Below are 17826 nucleotides of genomic sequence, written 5' to 3' on the forward strand. Positions count from 1 at the left end.
CTCGACAATCACAGCCGACCGCCGTGTGAGGTCATCCATCGACGATCTCGAGTAGCTGCCATGGGGAGCGGTCGCCATGACAACGCCCTTGCGGATTCCATCACACCATCACCCTTCAGTCATTTTTCCTTGTGTTGTGCCTTTTTGGTTTCTTCCTTCTTTTGACGTCTGATTCCCTTCGTACTTCTCTCTACCCATTGCTCTTTTTTTTTTACATCGGGTTTTTTATTTATTTATTTACCTTACTATTGCTCCGCAAAAGATTAAAAAGCCGAAAGGGGCTCTCTTCATCTCGTTTGTCAGATAGCAGATAGAGTACACATCACGAAACCACACAGACACGAACAGGCATACTTTATTTGGAATTGTTTTTTTTTTTCTAATGGGAATTTTGTTTGATTTTTTCCTTTTTGCTCGAATACTGAAATTTTGTTATCCTAAACAACCACATAGTGTAAGACAAACTGTAGAGTAATCAAAAAAAAAAAATAGACGAAGATTTCTGTCAGTTATTGCAGATAGGGATAGGCCTATTAGCTCCCAATAGTATCTGTGATATGATGTGTTGGCTGTAGGTAATGTGACATACACGTTACATGGCATTAAAACACGCCATTTATTGAAAGCTGTTTATCATCCACTGCTTTACATTAAAGTGTACCCGAGGCTACTTGTATTTCGTTATCATGAAATATCAGTTAAAGATCAAGACGAGAGTGGCACAAGGTCTAAAATGGACAGGTGACTGTACAGTTCACCTTTTTCTTTCACATCTTCATTTTGATTGTGTCAACTTGTCATCTTGTATAAAACGATGTTGGTAAGACTTGAAATCTTTGTTTCGGAAGTTTCCAGTCCACTGCAACAAAATCACCGTGTCTTGACGTGCTTGATGAAACTGAACAAGCCCTGGCTTAAAACCCACTTCATTTTCATTATTACTGTCTCTGGAGTTAAACCTAACATGAGGGGACTTCACGGTCTGATCAAAATCCCCCCTCCCCTCCCCCTTCCCCTCCTCGTTTATCCCCAATCCCTCTTCCCATGTTCCCTCTCCTCGTGCCCCACCCCGTCATCAATTTTTCTCACGTTCACCCCGGGACCCTCGCACAATATAAACGCCGGCAACATGCGTAATACAAACAACAGATTGTTGATATTCGGTGTCGTTTCTGTCGATCGATGACCGATACTGTTTCCATGGCATAGAATACAGCGCACGAAGTTATACCACAGAGCTCCGTGGTTATATATACCGCTCTTACTCATCATGCCTCGTGACTTATCGACATACTCGGTCTTTTGATCTCCTTCTCTTTTTCCTTCATCTCCCATTCTCTTCCTTTCTATCATTCTTTCTCTTTTTGCTTCACATACATGAAATTATACAATGCACTCTCGTTATAACGAACACGGTTATAACGAGATTTTGGTTACAACGAAGTAAAAATTCAAGCCGCAGCATTATTCGCTCTATGTTTTTTGTTGTTTATTTGTTCGGCTTTAACAAAATTTCGATAGAACGGAAGAAAATTGCAGGTCCCGAGGACTTCGTTATAACGGGAGTCCACTGTACAAAATACCCATTTGGTTAGAGGGAGAGCAGCTGCTCTACATTCAATGTAGCGTAGACATGGTACTATGGTCTACTGCATGAGAAGTGCATGATCGTAGACATTCAACCTCATAACTCGTATCTTTCAAACGGGGGTCTCAAGTTCGAGACCTGGTAAGTGCCTACGTCCTTAGACAATTGTTTGTTTGTTTGTTTGTTTGTTTGTTTGTTTGTTTGTTTTTGTTTTTTTTAACCAACGATGTCCGTCTTGACCCACGTGTGTAACTAAATGGATACCGTCCTGGTAATGCTTGGGTAACAATAATGGCAGGGCCGTCTGGAAGAACAGTGTACATTCTCAGAAGAGGCTACCCTTTGTAAATAAGACTATAATGGTTCCTGATATAATTGTTTTTGTTGTAAGTATTATTAATATTATTGTTATTATTATCATGTCTAATTATTATTATTATTAGTAGTAGTATTGTTGTCATTATTATTTTTATTGTTATCATTATTATTATTATTATCATTGACATTGTAATTATTACCACTATTGTCAACGTAATTGTATATTTTAACCCAATTCATAATTCCATTTCACCTTCACACCTTCTTAAGACATCTTAAAACATTCTATTGATACGATCAAGTATAACGAGACATGCAATTAATGCACCTGTAGCAAGCAGTAGCCACGCAAAGTAAGATCCAAACGCAGCATAGACTCTCCCTTACGATGTTTACATAATGTGATTATCACCATAGACATTCGCCCTGGTCCCATCGGGTTTCCCTCGGCAGTAGCTGGTAGATTGACTCAACTTCGGTTGAGAGGTGCGCTATAATACATTGATCAAAGGGCCCGAGGATACTTGACAAGTCAAAGAGTCTTGTATTGAGACTAATTGGTGTCCCAAAATAAGAGTATGGTTCCTCCGGCTGTGATTTCTATGCATGGGAAAGGTTTATATCCACACAGAAGGATAACAAGCTCCCTTCGCTTATATTAAAGTGGACGACAATCCAAATACAAAGTTCATGCGAAGGAGGCTTTGTTTATCATTTTTTTTCGTATGACGTCATGCAGGCTGCCTAGTCTCAGATTCTGCAGACGTAAATCTTTCTGTCTTGTACAAAATTAGAAAACATTCAGTTTAGGAATATCTGGGATAAGTTGTGTCATCTTACTATTCTCACCACTGACAACAGGAGAGGCACGTTTGTATGCATGATGCACTGAAATTAAAGTTAACCCTGTTTTGATGTTAATGTTACTAGTATTAACGAGTTTCATCTCGTTTTATTCGCCCATTCGATTTATAATATAGGCCTCCTGTTGAATATGATTCATAAACATTTTAAGGTCATGATATTCATCCTGACGGTTGCGTTAGTATTCAAATCCTATAGATTCCTCATCACATTTTCTGATTATTACGTCAAAGACGATTTAACTGACAGAGGAGTATCTGCAGAAATGTATATCTCCCTGCCATTCCGTTTCCCTCAATTTCGTCTTCCCGCCATTCCATCATGTTAGAAAGAATTCTCCGGTTTCACTTCTCAGCTGTTCTCTTCCCTTTTCCCGCCCCTTCCCCCGCCTCTGAAGTGATTTCCCTGGTCGAATGTGTGGCTGTGATGTTGACTGTAAGAGTCATTAATGTTGCCCGTCATACCACAGCGTAATTAGGTGCAGTTGGTCACGTGGGGTGAGGCCTAGCTGCGTCCAGACGGAAAAGGCACTCGAGATAACGATCCTGTATTCAGTCGCATCTGCGATGGGCGTTGTGCATTTTTCTGTTTGATTTGCAGGAATGCTTTTTTCCCCCTCACACATCTAGCTGAATCAGGGAAAGATATGGGTATACTGCATCTTGTATAGGTATTATGTGTAGCTATAAGGAGAGAAAGATAAAAAAACCCCGGAAGGATAAAGAGAGAGGGAGGGGTAGGTATTGCCAGGTGCTCATTTTTAAACCTTGGTTGCGAGGGACATCGTGGGTAAGAGAACGTTTCGTTCAAGCAGGGAGGTGGGGTCCCACCTCCCTGGTTCAAGGACGTAAGCTTCTGGAAGGACTCAAACTCTCGACCTGTGGTTCAAAGCGCAGTCTTATCCACTATGTTACAGTGCATAGGTACAATGCGTCTGTTTCAGAATTATGTGAACTTGCAAATCTTCAGACAAAGGAATATTCTCGTAGCGTGATTCAGGAGGGAATCTCTTCGTCATTGGTTTGTGTATATACTCTTTATGTACGGCTTCTTTGCAGCCTAAACATGGTTTCATTAATTTGTTTGTTTTCATTTTCAATCTGCAAGATAGCTTCAAAGCTCATATTCAGGTTCACCTGCGGCTTGTCTTCCATGGGGTTTTGTTGTATGTACTTTGGGCGGACCACTTCATCGGGTTATATGCTAGGGCAGTGGTTTGGCTCAGTTGGTAGCGCGTCTGCCTCGACCAGGTCCAAAGGACCCGGGTTCGATTCCCAAGTCTGACTGAGCAATGCTGTGTGTAATCGTACCGTCCCCTCTAGTAAGAGGCAAAACACACTGTCCCTCGGATATAAGACATAAAATTGGGGTCCCGTGTATGACAGAGTCACAACTCATGATCCCGCTTCATTCATTCATCACAAAGAGCAGGGTGTTTAACCCGGTGAAGCGGTCCTTCCTCACATCCAACTGGACCCCATGGAAGACCAGCTATTGTATGCCGAGTATGGGCTATATAGCCACCTTCTCAGGTGGAAACTGAAATAGACAAACAAACAATGTTGCAAACCCGTCGACTAGGTAATCAGGTCTTCTTATTACTGCGCTTCATTTGGAACCTGCCTCTCTTGAATTTCGCACTATTTCCATTCCGCTTTGCGCTTCCAGCTGCATTGTGCTGAATTTCATCTTGCTCTATGTTAAGACTTGACGCGCCTTCCAAACTGTCTGAAGTTTCAAAGGTCTACTCTTTCAGGGAATCCTGCCTTTTTGACAATCTCTGGGGCAGGAAATTTATGTAGAAGTTTATAAGATTGTTTTTTCATCTTCGCGCTTTTCTTTTTTCTTGTCCCACGAAAGTGGATCCTTAAAGTACGAGGACGGGAAACTCTCTGGCACGTGACCCAGCTTCTTGTTCTGCCAATAATGACAAACGTTGTGCTGTGCCGTAAGGCATGAGCATGTGCGAATGATCAGAAAGCAAATGTCTGGGTTTCCTGTAGGGTTGGTGTACTTCATCCATGCTGCTTGTCTTTTATCAAGGCACCCGCGGCTGCACTCGTGCTGAATACATGAGATAAATTGCCAGGGCATCTTAGCGAGAAGTGTTCACAGCCCTGTGTCGCGACATGTTGGATGTACTCCATCGGTCTTGGTTTCGAGGGTCGAACGTTTTTGTTTTTGTTTTTTTTTTGTTTTTTTTTGTTTTTTTTTTGTTTTTTTTTGTTTTCTAGAGAATGGCTAGGTCGATTTGTCTATACCACATCAGCACTGGCAACTCTGATTCATCATACTGTGTCAAAACCATGATTGACGGAGAACATCGAAAGACACCGATTTTGAACAGAAGTATCACCACTTAAAAGTTAGAGATTTGAACAGTGGGTGTGAAGTGTTACTCTACAGACAACCAATCGTCCTCCTCAATACACTACCATGACTATACGCCAACTGTCCTTTACACCCTTCAGTGCCCTGCCCTAGACAGCAAGGAATATTAGCAAACTCTCAAGATCTCATATGGGGAGATTGGGATACTAGGTTTTTGACCTTGGGAGAGGGCGCCGAGAAGTCGTGCAGGGACGTTCACCATGTTGTCAGTCATTCCCATGTGCAGGGGCTACAACCTTGCGGTGGTTACAGGTTTAGGTCACGACCAGAAATAGCGCCAAGGGTGACTAAAAAGTGACACATAATGTCTACCGAACGCATCATAGCACTGGCCTCGTGGTCACTGGCTTACATCGTCTGCACGGGATATAAGATTCCATGTTGTCTTCTTATAAGCAGATGAGCAGAGAAACTGTAGAAGTATCGTCAAGCCCGGAGCGAAATGAATAACAGCGAATCTCTCGACAAGTTGTTGCCTCGATTTTATTAATTTAGTTCTCCAAATCTCCTTCACAAGCACATGGACCCGGGGAAAGGAAACAGGAGAATTTCACTGCCGTGATGGCGTCATCCTCAAGTTTACAGTGTGATCAACATTCTGACTACTGTAGTAGGGATAGTTTATTATATCACCCTTGTGACTAATAATCAAGCCATTCAATATTCGGACATGAGAGTGCCCTTTATCGCTCATTACCGAGGTGTGAGATGGTGTCATAGATCGGTCATTTATTACTTCAGTGATGATAAAAACCACCTATTGGTGGTGACCATAATTATCATTATCAAGATCATGTTCATTATCATCACTATTGTCGCTGTCATTCTCCGTCGTCGTTATTATTACTTCACCATGAATGTCGCAATGAAATAGTAAAAAAAAAAAAACAGAAAAACAATGGAAAAGACCTTTAAAGCGTTGGTCGAGATTTATGTGAGAACGGAACGAGAGCTGAGATCTTTGTCACGTTTGCTCAAACATACCGCTGCAGCCTATTAAACATTGGAGCTCGTAGACTAAACACACCTCACACGCTGACATAATCGAAGCTCGGATGATAGTTCCCCCCCCCCCCCTCTCTTTCTCACCCTCTTCCTCTCCTCACATATATACAGGTAAAACAAACAGCAAGGCTCACTCACCCACTTTCATCGTGGTCATCATTCTCTTGTCATCATTCTGTCTCCTGCTGTATGTTTTTATCGAGAGGGCGTTCTTCATTTTTTTGTTCCGAGACTTTTGCGCAACTGGGATTCCTTTATTATGTACATAATGATGCACCGCCCTTAATAAATACAACAGACAAAAACAACAACGACACCAACATCATCAACAACAAGAACAACAACCACAACAACCACAACAACAACAACAACAACAACAGCAACAAAATCCTCTAAATCGCCCAAGACGACAACTTGATCTGCATGCTCACGGCTATTATTACGATGAAAAACTTCTTGCCAGTATCCAGGTTTACTGGATTGAAAGTCACACTGTATTCTCTCTGTGTCAAAAGCCAGGAGAGTCTGAGATTGTTTTAACAAGATGAAATCTGGGAGTTTCTACTTTTCATATGAAATCATGTGTCTATACTCAGTCTCACTAAATGATAGATTTGTTTGTTTGTTTGTTTGTTTTGGTCTCCGTTATCCTTTCACTTGTAAACTTGAATAAAGAAAATTATCGCGTTGTTTGGTGAAAATAACGATTTAAATGACGATTGTACGTTCAACACCAATGATGAAAGCAATGTTAAAGGGATGGTATTGTTTTGGTTGAGATTGGGGTTCAGGTTTTCACCTGTGACATAATGAGAAACTTCTTTTGAACTATCTTATGAAATTTGAAAGAGCATACAATTCTAAAAGGAAATCAAAGTTTATTTGATGAAAAAAAAGAATGATTTTGAAATGGAGGAGATATCCTAAAACAAAGGGGCCCTCCTTAAAGGTTGGACCCACTGTTTTTAAGACTACTTTATTTATTTTTTTTTTTTAGATAGCTCAGCCATTTCAAGACCGATTTTCATGAAATAAACTTTGAAACTTATTATACCTCTATGCCGTGTTACATTTCATAAGTTTTTTTTTTTAATTATCTCGCAATAAGTTAAAATCTTAATCCCCCATCTCAACCAAAACTGTACCTCCCCTTTAATGTTGGTAACGATGGCAAGTTATAGTTAGAAAAAGAAGAAAACTAAGATGAAGATTAATTGGTAGAGTATATCATAGTATGTAAGTTGTATGTATGAGGAAGTAGACATACTAAGCTGAGCTGTACTGAATTGATCACGTGGATGAGAAGCATCCAAAGAACGTGGTGTGAGGGCGTGGATGATTGTTTTTACGTCCCGTCAAACTCCCGAGACGGGAGATTCTGCGGATTGCTTTTTCAGCATGTCGGAGGAAAATAACTGCGGGCCGACATTGACGCGTAGCCTGGGTGTCTGGTAATCACATTGGAGGATTCTCGTACTTGACCTGTTGCTCTTCCGCCATCTCTTTCTCGACCTCTTCTCAGACACTCATTGCTTTTCCATTCATTATCTCATCGTCTTTTCTCCTTTTATTCTTTCATTCCATGCTCTTCTAACTTTTCTTTCGTGGCACGTAATTATTATTATTCTGTCTTTTATTGTTTGTTTCATTTTACAGCTGTATCTTTTTACCTTATCTTTGTCTTAAATGTTGTGTGTATGTATGACACGCAAACACTCACACACACACACACACACACACACACACACACACACACACACACTCTCTCTCTCTCTCTCTCTCTCTGCATTTTTACATTTGGTCTATTTTGTTTGTTTACTTATCTATACATTTTCTTCCTTTGTCTTGTCTTTTTTTTGGGTTATTTTTATTGTTATTATTAGGTGACATTATCAGTTGTGGTATTAGTATGATTATCATCATTATCATTAATTTGTATTATTATTAATATAGTTACCATCATTAGTTAGGGGCGCCGGGTAGGAGAAGTACAAGTAGTGTCCTTATGACTATTATTTCCATTATTTCTATCGTCATAATTACTATGCGCAGTACTTTGGAAATAATCAATGACCGTAATTATGGTCCGTGTCCAGGTAAAAAGCTAGAATGAATTCAAAACGGAATGATTATGATATCATAAATTCTCTAAATTTCGATGACATTTAGGGGAACTGTACATAACGTCTCGAGTATTTTACTTTACATACACAGAACCGATAGCAGAACTTCGTTTTGCCTTTACGCCTAAATGACACAGACAAACGGCAGTTTGATGTTGATCGAGACCGACTTCAATAATTGAATCAACAACGAAATGCATTCTGTCAATGAAGCATAATCGGGTTCCCCTATCTGCATAATACTCTGTGCATGTAATTAACTTCCTGGTGTGTATGGTTGTCATCAAAATATCATAAAATCTTGCTGCCCTGAGCAATCTAGAATAGATTGCGCGATCAATATTTTGAATGAAGTGCAATAATTATCTTTACAGCCACCCAGTTTTGCTCATATAATCGTTCATGGCTTCGTCGGCTTTCAGCAAATTTTGAAATGTTATCGCTGTTAACTGTGCTGCTCTGCAGAACGAAGAAACTGGCTCACATTTTTACCAGCTTGTCTTTTACATGGCCTCCCTTTTCCAATAATATAATGATGAGAATATTTTTTTTTTTCACTAGTCATTTAATAAAGTTGTTTTATTCACGTTGCATGTAGTCCAGCTCAACATGAGCTCGTACTTTAAACTCTTCACCCAATTTCATATCGATGTGCAGCTTCACGTGCGTCGGAATCCTACTGCAGCTTAATATAGCAACGCAATCACGTATATCATCGGCAAATTAAGCGCTAATTGGCAACTAATTAGCGAAATGATCCGAGAACCAAATCCTAATCGAACATGACAAGATGTATAACGGTGATACGGTCAAAAGGACAGAAAAACCCCGACAAATCTATGAATGCAACAGAAATATTCACCCAGTAAGAAGAGAAGAGTCATCTGCTGGCATGTTTGCATGATATTTAATTTGATAACCACGTGGCAGTGATTCCTGTAAGAAATTTCTTGTTAACTTCCATTCACAAGGGATTTTTTTTTCTCTCTTTATTCTTTTTTTATACCCCGCCTAATGAAATATAAATGGGGTACATAGAAACCATCGTGTGGTTGGTCGGTCGGGCGATTGGTTTGTTGAAAATATTGCGAATCGAATTACTTCTTCAGTCTTGAAGCGATATAAAACAAAATTTGACACACATGTTGAGCTCAATGTGAAGTTGTGCGAGACACGTATTTCCATTTTTGACATTTTTAAGTTTTGCTAATTTCTGTAAAAAAGTTCTTGTATAGGGGATATGGGTATGCAATTGTCATTGGGTTACCTAACCATGTCATAACCTCACAATTTTTCATTTATCATAAAGAAAAATGAAGAAAAGTCAATGTTTCTGTCATTTAAATCGACACATGATGTTATTCCTGGTTGAATAACTTCAGATTAGTGGTCAGTTAGTTATATACGAGGATTTGAGCCTCGGGCATAATTGTATTTGAATGAAAAATAGAAATTTCAAAATTTCTCACTTTGCCCATTTACATGTTCATGTTGACCGTTCAAGAACTGTTTCCTGAAAAATTTGCGAAACTTCAAAAATGTCATAACTTCCGTATTTATTATTTTTTTTAATCCGATTTCGATCAAAATTTTTACCGTTGAACTCGTAATATTGTTCTCTCTCTTATCAGCCTAACTTATAGACACATAAATTTACTGGATTTCCCCTTTAATCTGTCCTGTGACATTTATAGTTCTTTTTCCACCCTACACGTTATTTGCATTGCGTCGAGTGGAATAGCGCCCTCTTGTGAGCAACGTAATGATGGGACAAACTTGGGTGGCCAGACGAGTGAGAGCGGACGGTCTCTCTGTGTGAATCAAGTTATGTAATACAATAACTCCACACCATTTTTCAGTTTATAGATACGGAATGAAGAGAACTGATAGAAGGTGACTGCTGACATGAAAATTCGTGCATGACAGTACTTCAGTTGGAAAAGAAAGTAAGTGTAATGATAGCTCCGAGGCGTAACATTTCAGTTCAAGGTCTTGTCAAGTTCAAGGCTTGTCAAACTACAATAAAAAGCGTGTGTTTTTCTGTAATAGTATAGTTTAAAGATCACTTTGCCCAAAGACTGCATTGGTACCGAAACTAGTGTGGTACTGTAAAACCCTCGTCGAAAGTGTTACGTCTTCGTTATACATCCGGGCAGTTTAAAATGTTTAAGACATGTCACATCCCATTTGTATCACAAGACACTTATAGGTCTATAATCCATGATTACATTATTCACGTGAGAGGTTATTTGACAACTTTGCAGATCTGCAAAAGGTACGCCACTTATATCAATCAGCAAGAGGGTGTGCGAGAGACAGATAGTGAGACTTAGGAGAGTTCAGAGGAAGAGAAAAGGAAGGACAGGCATTAAAGTGAAGAAGAGGAGCGAGGAAGAAATAGAGTGGGAGAGAGGGAAAGAAAGAAAGAGAGAGGGAGAGAGAGAGGGAGAGAGGAAGTAGATGATTTATTGGTTTTGACGCGATCGTCTTCAAACACTTGTGTCACACTTCCGGTGACATGTTCCGTGGCTGAAAGCTTCAATTATTTGGCATTATTCAACTTTATTCAACGCCACCTTCAATGGGGAATTGTTCTTTGTGATTGCAAGCAGAACAATTGTTTCTTTTTGGCGCGCTCGTGTAGATTTTTTTTCTCCTTTTTTTTTCACAGGCAAGCAAAATCACACGGACTTGATTCCACCAACAGCTTGACTGACATTTGTCATATTTTGGGGGCACTCAGGTGGTTCGACGAGTTTAGATAACAAACCGAAGGATAGAGTTAATGTTATGACGCACACATAGGAAGACAAATCGACAACTTATGCTGCTTTGAATCAAGTTTTCTTTTTATTTTTTGATGATGGAATTAACTGTTGAATTGAATTGGATTAAATTGGAAAGGGGTCAATTTCATGATTCGAGAAAGGAAAACCTGAAAAGAGATAAAAAAGACGTGTATGACAATAATATGATAGGATTGTATTGAAAGGAAGAACGATGAGGAGAATATATTGAGAAAGAAAAGGAAGATATTCAATTCAATTCAATTCATTTATTTTCATACTTCTCATTTATGAACATTACAACAGAAACCAGACAAGTTCTTTTACCTTGTGAACAATGTGCAGAAAACAAACAATATACATGGTGATAACACAGTAATTACATGTAATGATAACTGGTTAAAATCGAAATCGAAATGGGGTTGATCAAAGAGAAGTATGACGGGACCTACATGAAAGCTAGCTTGTTTGGCTGTAAGCCCCGAGTAATCAGTGTTTGTGAAAAAGAAACGGAGAACGGATAGAAGATAAGACCAGAATGATGATGTAAGGTTGCCAAAAGATATAAGAAAATATTTTCTAAATTCCTTAGCTTGAGATGAGGGACTAATTCAAAATTTGATTGAAAATTTAATGTAATACTGAGATTTAGAGGAATTAGAATTAGAATCTATTTTGTCAGTCTAAATTTGGATTTGCCCTCAACAACAATCTTATAGATTAATTTCCACTCTAAGGAATTTAGAGAGTAGGAAGGGAAGGAATGAATAGTAGACAAGAGTGGAGATTGAATGAATGAAATTAGATAGAAGATGTACGGCAAAAAAAGAAGAACGAACAGCGCTCAGAAACATTGTAATAAGCGCTTTATAAATGATATTTATTATTATTATTTATAACAAATCAGAAGGAAGGAAGCGAAGATGGAGAATGGAAAAGACGAAGGAGAAGAAAAAACAATGAAGAGAAGATTGAAAGAACATTTGAAGTGGTGGTCCAGATATAGGAAGAAATGGAAACGAAATAAACACTGCGTGTAAAAGATTAAAAGCTTATGGGTAAAAAAGAGGGACGACTTTAACTCATGAAGTCGGACAGTTGATGAAACCGGATACTGATGCATCGTGTTTCTAATCGGACACGCGCTCGCAAGTTGCCCACCACTTGACAGTTACCCTTTACGTTTATTCGGCACCGTGACCTACTTCAGTGGACGCCCTGTCTGGGGTTACCTCCTTTGGCACCATATGCTATACCCCGCTAGGGAGGAGGCACCGGTACGGTGTCAACTGGTCAGATGTTGATTGACATTTAAACCAAAGTGTGGTTGCGTGAAGACTGAATGATGTGTCTATAACATCATCTAACCCGCTCAACAGGAAAGGGTCTCTCTATCTCTCTATCTCTTTTTTTTAAACTAAATAGAAAATAACCTTCAACAAATATTGAGCAATGTATGATTTCTACTAGAACACCTTGTTGTGTCCCACATTTTAGTAATAATGATAACAATAATTAACAAACATCTACAAATGGCCACAATGATTTTAATTTTCGGTCCGTCAGCACAATTATATGTACGTAGATGAACAATACACATCTGTTCCCCTAGAGTGAATATTCAATTTGAATAAATGTGGTCGACAATTTGGAGCTCCGAGCAAGTAAAGTACAGCTAAGTGGCAATATAGGATCAAATAATTTCTCCAATTAGCATAGATGCGGTTCCAATAATGTTCGTTATTGCATTAAGTAGTCAAAGAGTAAAAATAATCAACACAGACACACTTTTACACACAAACACACACACACACACGCACACGCACACCTGTCTGCACCAAACACACGCACCCACACACACATATACACTCACACGATGAAATGACAGAACACTGCAATACGATTGCCACACGTACTTGCTGGATTCTATGCAGTCTTCGTTTCCAGCTGAAAGAGGTGTCGAATGATGCCCTCCTTCATCTGGCCATGTGGTCAAAGTGATATACCTTTACGTATTTTTTATATATATATATATATTAATTTATTTACTCATTTATTTATTTATTCATTCATTCATTTATCTATCTATAAATTCAAGTGTGTATTATGCATTTATGCATGTATTAGGCTCTAAATATATCATTTTGTTCTTGTGTATTTATGTGTATACTTATTTATTTATTCATTGAATATCTATGTGCTTATTTGTTTATATATATATATATGTATATTCATATTCATTCATTTACTTATTTATTTGTTTATTTATTTACAAATGCAGTGATTTATTGATTTTTTTATTCTTTTATTGCTACAGGCCAGAGCTGTTCATTATTTAGTAAAGAGGGACAGAGAGAGAGAGAGAGAGAGAGAGAGAGAGAGAGAAGCCTGACGAAGCAGCTTTCAACAACAGGTGGTAGTCTGTGTGTGAATAATTAATAGAGCCCGTAGGTATCCACGGTACTGAAACATCCTGAAGCATCATCATTCTGAACCCATCACAGAATTAAATTAATGTCCATTATGTGACATCATGTAGATAATGTATTAATTACATCCTCCCCGCTGACCGGAAGACGTAAGCCCTAAGAACCCAATTGACTGAACTTTACCTACAGCAACACTTCAAATCGTATCTGGCAGTCCCGCAGGCCATAATTCTATCTTGTAGATTTGACAGGCATTTAGCCAACGTCACAATAGAAGGGTGATTGACTATTGAGGTCGGAAATGTAACCCTGACTCATTCGTACTTCGAAAACTCACTACCATGATAGGCCACAGATGGGCAGACAACGCCACACGAATACAGATATATTGCAGTTAAAGAGTGTACCAACGCTAAGGGGGTTCGACTGTGCCCCCTATTCTGTACCTATAGTGTCTTAGCCAGACAGGTATGGTGTTGCTGGAGACCGTTTACGCCCTCCTGACCCGGTAGAGTATGTCTCCTTCCTCTGTCCTGCCACTGTCAAGGTGCCCTTTTCCACCCTGCCCCCCCCCCCCTTTTCGTGCCCTGATCAATAATGGTCTTGAAATCTGCCCCTCTCTCCTTTTCTAGGGCAGAACGGCTGGGGTACTGTCCAACTGGGTTAGGGTCTGACGACGTGTATTCAAATGCTATTAGTCACACTTTTCCTCGGCTTCCTTCGTATACCCTTGTAAATTTGTCAAAGTTGAGATTTCTAAAATAGTGCCACTATTTCAGCCAGTATCTGGGAAGAAGGGAGTAAAGTTATCGCCATGCGAAATATCTCTGGCATGTAGCCACAAGCTTGTTCGCATTCTTTGTACTTCTTGCTTCTTCACAAGTCATGGATATCAAAGTAATCTTTGCTTTATGTTTTGGATACATTATGAGACAACATCTGTTTTCTGGGAGGCGGTGATCAACCATTATTTGAACGCTGGAATTTATTTGCTGGGCAAGTGCACTTTCGGCGGTTGAAGATCAAATTGTGTGTGTGTGTGTGTCATGTGTGGAACGCGGAAGAACAATAATAGTAAGACGTTGGGTCCTACTCGCTTCTGCTGTATAATGCCTACGACTGATATGTCCTGTGGATTAATTTGGAAGCCTCGACTGAATTGTTTGAGTGAAGTGGTGACGAAAACTTGGTTTTCAGTCCGTGCATCGGAAACCATCTTCACTCATCTTCCCTTTCCAAGGCTTTTGTGTTCATCATCCCGATCCGGCGGTTAGCCCGGTAAGACATTCTCCCTTTGACATTTCCAATGTTACCAGAGCTTACCAACTTCGTTAAATGCCAAGGGCTGAAGGGTATTTGCAGAGGAACTGTGTGGTAAAAGAGGCGTTTGCTTTACTTTGTTCAGGTATTCAGCCGGCAATTTCTGGTTACCCAATAAAGCCTCCATTTTAGAACCGAAGACAATGTCATGATTTGTGTTTAAATGTAGGGCCTACACAATATCGCACTATGTGCAGTGGATGTTAGGGTAACAGGCTTACCTTTGCTAGAACGTGATAGTGTTCAGATTACAGTGCTCAGATTATAGTGTGTCCCAATAGTTGATGTCAGTTGCCTCGGAAATTATGTTTTTGATCCTTGATCTAATGCAATATGGCGGATATCAAAGATGATAGTTGTTTGACAATTGACAAGTTTGACAAGTTTGCAATTACTGCTATTTAAGTTATTTTGTAGGAGCTTATATTATCTCTTAATTTCTTGTTTCTGTCTGTCTGTCTGTCTGTCTGTCTGTCTTCTACTTCAAACACTGTCTTAGCATGTGTTTTGCAATATGTATAGGGCAGTGGATATGGATTTCTGTAGTGCGTTACAAAGAAAGCAAAAGCAGAAGAATGATAGGGCGGAGGAGGAGGAGGAAAAGGAGGGAGATGCTTAATACGAATCGTCAAAAGTGATACTAAATAACAATGTATGTATGTGATTTTTTTTTTTTTGGAATGATAACAGTTTTTTTCTTTCTTTATATTTCGGGGCTATATTATTTTTGCAAATTTTTGCAAATCAATGCAACATATATATGATAATGGAAAATTGTTTCGTGTATTGGATGTTTGGGTAATATGCCCTTTTTCTACCATGCTTACCTTGTGAGCAGCTATACTGAGAAGTCCTATTCTTCATTTCAAAAGTACACACACAAAACAAAAAGACAAGGATAAACACAAACACAAACATAAACACAAACATAAACACAAACAAACGCGAACACAAACAATTCAAATTATCATTGTAATTTTAGCTTGAGGTAAGACCAGCTGCTCTGTAACTGAAAAGAAAATCAAAATTACCATGGTATTTGCCTGTAACTTTGCTTTCAGTTGTGATTTCTAAACACGTGGCACCTGCTCCGAGATAAACCTGAAATTTAAGCTCTTCCTCCGATTGTGATTACGATGTTCCATCCTTGTACTGTAATGGAAAATATAAAAGACGCGAGAAACAACTCAAATAACTATAGGAATCAGTCTGCTAGTGTCATGAACACCAGTTCGTTGAACCTGCTGAGTCGCTGTGGCCGTCATCGAATGTCGAGTTTAGTTTTCATTTCTTGTCTCTATGTCGATAGAAATCTCAGCAAGGCGAACTAAAAAGAATAAAAAAAAAACATGTGAAGTGAAAGTTGTATTGTAATCTAGCGAATGAGGGACTCTCATTAATTGTGTGTGTCAGTGTCCTGTGTGCGTATACCACAAACTCAACGATGCGAAGAACGGAGAATGTGGTGGTGGTTGAAGGTGGTTTACAACATGCTGCTGTGTCCACGGTGGTTAAGATGTTTGCTTCTAAAATGTACCAAAGTCCAATTTGCGGAATTATCAAGGCTTGTCTAACCAGGAATCTCGTAGTTGGTGCGCCGAGAAACACTGAAATAACAACTTTTGAGTGCTGCTTCACTGCATATCTTGGTTTGCAATTTTCAAAGTGTAGGGGACAGATGTTCACGTTGCATGTTAAAGGAAAGTCATTCAAATATTACGTTGCTTTGTATGACTTTAGCAGTCCCCTCCATTTCCAGCAATTTTGTTTCTGCCTTTACAATGATATAACATTTATTTGTATTTTTGTCAATAATTTACCTGTGTCTTATTACATGTTATATTGCACAATCATTATTATGTTCATCGCATTGTTGTAATGATATCCTGACATCTGTATATACGAATATTTCATTGTATTCCTAATTATTTGTTTGTTTGAAATGAAATAAATCAACTTGAACTTGAACTTCAACTTGAAGACAGAATAATCGGAGACGTAGATAGTGAAAAATTGGTTACAGAAATCAAACACAATAAAAGAATTGAACTGATACAGTTTAGAGAGTAAGACAATACGGCAACTCTGTATGATGTAGGTGTTGAGCAACTTTCCGTTTGTTTTGTGGACCCTACACACAATAATATATTTCACTAATTCTGATTTTTCTCAAATATTTTGGCACAGACAGAACTTATCCGCTGATGAGGACATGCAAAAACGTAGCCTATTATAAATCTGAAGATTTTTTTTTCTCTACAGAGAAAGATGGAAATTTATGATTTTTTGTATGCAAACGAAATGGGAAGCTGCTCAATATCTGTATCACACACAGAATTGCCAATTTTTATTGCTCTCTCTAAATTCTAACTGTTCATAACTCTGTGCATGCAGCGTGTGTATGCATGTGTCGAATTTTACCCCTAAATTCTCATTGATCTACTTTAATTTCTGATTTTCCTGTTTTCACAAAAGGCAACATAATATCAGGATGAAATTTCCTTAAAGTTCACTGGCACATTGGCAGAGAATTACATAAAGCCTCAGAGAAGTCATATGTGAAAAAGTCAAGTATCATATCTTAAGAAGGCCAGTTTTAAAACTGTATTCTTATTTAAAAAAAATCTTATTTTTTTTTCGCCATTTATGTACCTTAGTATCTTCATGCATGCCAAATTCACAAGCGTGTAGACGTAATGCTGCTTGATGAACAAGGCTGATTTGCATGTGGACTTATTCAAGAATCGACATAGTTTGGGTAAGGGAAGAGTTTGTGTGAGGGGAGAAGTTGGCCGAGAGGGGTAACGATGCTACTGTGGGAAGGAGTGAAAAAAGGTTCTGGCACGGAGCCCAGGGATGAAGTACCCCCTCACCGTTGTTGGTGCTCTTGAAATCTCTCGTTCCTAATATCCTGTGTTGCTGTGTCATAGCACAGCCGTTGCCGATGAGCAGTAAACGAAACTGAGAAAAGAAAACAACAACAACAGCCGCCAAAAAAGGGA

At 39.0% G+C, this 17826-nt stretch overlaps 1 protein-coding gene across 1 annotated transcript in view; it reads left to right on the top strand.

Annotated features, from left to right (window-relative positions):
- LOC139725116 (uncharacterized) overlaps nucleotides 1–17826 on the top strand; it is a 194898-nt gene that overhangs the window by 21836 nt on the left and 155236 nt on the right. The gene's annotated exons all lie outside the window — the stretch shown is intronic.

The sequence above is a fragment of the Diadema antillarum genome, unplaced genomic scaffold (genome assembly GCF_040938485.1).
Source record: "Diadema antillarum isolate AM-2024a unplaced genomic scaffold, OU_Dant_1.0 seq00000015_RagTag, whole genome shotgun sequence".
Taxonomy (NCBI): Eukaryota; Metazoa; Echinodermata; class Echinoidea; order Diadematoida; family Diadematidae; genus Diadema; species Diadema antillarum.